Source organism: Vombatus ursinus, unplaced genomic scaffold, assembly GCF_900497805.2.
Source record: "Vombatus ursinus unplaced genomic scaffold, bare-nosed wombat genome assembly UNPS02014845.1, whole genome shotgun sequence".
NCBI classification, from domain to species: domain Eukaryota; kingdom Metazoa; phylum Chordata; class Mammalia; order Diprotodontia; family Vombatidae; genus Vombatus; species Vombatus ursinus.
The window spans coordinates 3409005-3411869 of record NW_020954623.1 but is presented as its reverse complement, the minus strand read 5'-3'; the positions used below and the strand labels follow the sequence as shown (position 1 = coordinate 3411869).

Genomic DNA, 2865 nt, shown 5'->3' with positions numbered 1-2865 from the left:
CCCTGCCACAGCTTCTCCAATCCCTTCCCTCCCTCCTCAAGCACTGAGCTGAGAACCTGGCTTCATATTTCACTGCAAAACTGAGACCATTCACCAGGGCTCTCTCTGCTCTCTTCCTCTTCATCCTGTATCATTTAGACACATTCTGATATTGTCTCTTCCACTCTTATCTCACATGAAGAGCCTGCCCTCCTCCTTGCCAAGGATAAGACAACCTCTCTACATGTACAAGTGATTCCATTGGGTTCCATCTTTCCCAGCACATTTTCTCCTTTATCATCTGACTCCCTGTCTTGTCTTCAATATTTCCCTGTCTGCTGGAGACTTCCAGGCTGCTTATAAACAGACCAGTGTGTTTCCTGGACTCAAAAAACCCTCTCATTTTATCCATCTATTCCTGGTAGCTGTCTTTTGTCTGATATCTCTCCTCTCTTTTATGGCTAAATTTCTTGAGAAGGCCATCTATGAGTGATGTCTCCAGTCCTTTACACTCACTCTCTTCTTAACTGTGCAGTCTGGCTTCCAACCTCATAATTCAACTGACAGTTACTCTGTGCCAAGAACTGTGCTAAGCCATGGGAATAAAAGTGCACAAATGGGAAAGGGAGGAGAGTTGAAATTAGGAGGGGGCCCATGGTAGAGACTCTGCCCTCTGGACAGAGTCAAGAGCGCAGCCTGGAGAGGAATGAAAATGTGGTTACCATGGGTTCCTTAAAATGGAGGTTCTGGGATACACTGGACAACCAGAGGGAGAAGCCACAAGAGCCCAGGAAATTTCCAATCTGGGAGATCCAGGGGTAGAGTGAGCTTCCAGGGGGAAGTGGTAGAGAAAGTCTGAAGGACTGTCTTTTACCTTTCTTTGTGCTTAGCACAGTGCCTGAAATATAGTTGATGTTTAATAAATGTTTATTTATTGACTGACTGACTGACTGGCAGATGAAGACGCAGCTGTCAGAGAAGAGCAGCCTATGAGGAGCCCTACTTAACGAGCCCCATGCTTCTGAGGCTGCTCAATAATGCCAGGATTGTAAATGATTAAGCATGAGGCGTTCTCCATTTTTCCATAGGATTCCTATCATTTGTGGACACCACAGAGGATCTGGTTTGCCACTTGTAAACTGAGAACTGTTAGGCCCTTTCCTTTTCTCACGTGCCCCTCAGTCTTATTATTTGTCATTCTCTCCAGTGAAACCTTACAAGCCCCAGGTGGGCAGCACCACCACCCCTGGGGCCGACTCCAGCACGGCACCATTTAATTGGGCCTTGTGGCTCCTGTGAGTCTGAAATGGTATCTTTACGGTACGGAATGATCTAGGAAAAAATGGAAGACGTGCACAATGTGATGAACCCTGGAGAAGAAGGGTAGTTCCCCAGCGTTAGGCATCAGATTTTTGTTAGTGAATGTTCTTGTCGCTGCTGTTCTGACCTCCTGGTGAATCCCAGCACCTTGAACTGTGGGCTCAGCTTCTGCCAGCATTGCCTGGCTCTGTGCTGGGTGTTATCAGAGAAAACAGGGTCCAGAGTGCCAAGAGAAATGGAAACATTTTCCTGAAGGATGGCGTTAATGAGTTGATTCCATCAAGTTGTGATTAGAGACGCCAAGCAGAGCAGTGCTACGGTTCGGAGCCTCCCAGCCTTTCATAAACAGGGGAATGATCTGATTTCTCCAGCTCCAAATGCAGGACGAACAAAGCCTCAAAGAGGAGGGAGATTTGTTTCTTCATTAGCTGGTGTTTCAATGCTCCTGCGTGTATATCATGGGAGAAGAGAGAATCAGAGCGTGACCGGTTCCTTCACAAATCTGTTGCAAAATGGACAGCTGAAGAAGTCATCTTCTGGTGAGAACAGGAAGGCCCTTGGGCCTGTCTTTACCAAGAATGATTTTTATCTCAAAGAGTTAATAGCAGGATGTCAATCCAGGCAAGTCATTATTCCTGTTTTACACCCTGAAGAGCTCCCCAACGTTTTTAGTATGCTGTATCTGGACTTGTTTGATAATGCAGAAATCTTGCTTTTCATCCATACAATGTGCCCTATGCAAGAAAAAGAGGTTATCATCACGAAGTTTCTTGACTTTAAAGAGCCCACTTGGAAGGAGCAGAGAGAATCCCTTGTTAAATATTCCACTGATTGCTGAATTTGCCTGGGACTGGCTGAATGTACACTCCCAAACCACAAGACTTCCTGCTGTTAATTCCATGGTGCTCTCTCTTCTGGAGTTATTTTCTTTTTGGAAGATTTGGTCAAGGAATGAATTAAAAATGGTTCCTCACATAATATGGAACCATTTTGGAGCAGTATTGATGCAGGGACTCTTGTGGCCATTTTTTGGCTTATTATTCCTAAGTTTATTTACAACTGTTTATTTTACTGGGTCCTGCACTTTAACCCAGTTATCAACATTGATCTTGTGGTCAGTGAACTATGCTCATTAGAAACCTAAGTGTAGTAAGCAATACTGTCCCAGCCCCGAGTTAAACCAGCCTCCAGCAGGTCTGTGCTTAGAAATTTAAAGAGTGGCGAAGGCTGCTGGGGGAGTGCTGGAGTGGGAGTGGGGTGCTGCTTTTCTATAAATATTGATAAAAATAGGGCTTTTGTAAAAAGCTTCACAAAGATTGTCTGTGGGAAACAGGCCTTATTATTCCTAAACCAGGATTGATTTACTCAGATTGTACAGTAGTGATACTACCTCACAAAGGAGATGATGGCAGTGAAGGACTCTTAGATCTCCTCTGAGAATACAGGACATACATTAAGGTATCATAGTATTAGGTTGTGTGTGTTTGCTTCTCTGCAGGCCTTCTGAGGCATTGTTTGATAGAGCTGGTAAGTGACAGAAAATCGCATTTGGAGCTCTGATGATGG

The 2865-nt window shown here is 44.7% G+C and overlaps 1 pseudogene; it reads left to right on the top strand.

The window, feature by feature from the left end:
* The first annotated feature begins 633 nt into the window (after positions 1-633).
* On the top strand, positions 634-2443 carry LOC114026789 (annotated as a pseudogene).
* Positions 2444-2865: the final 422 nt, after the last annotated feature.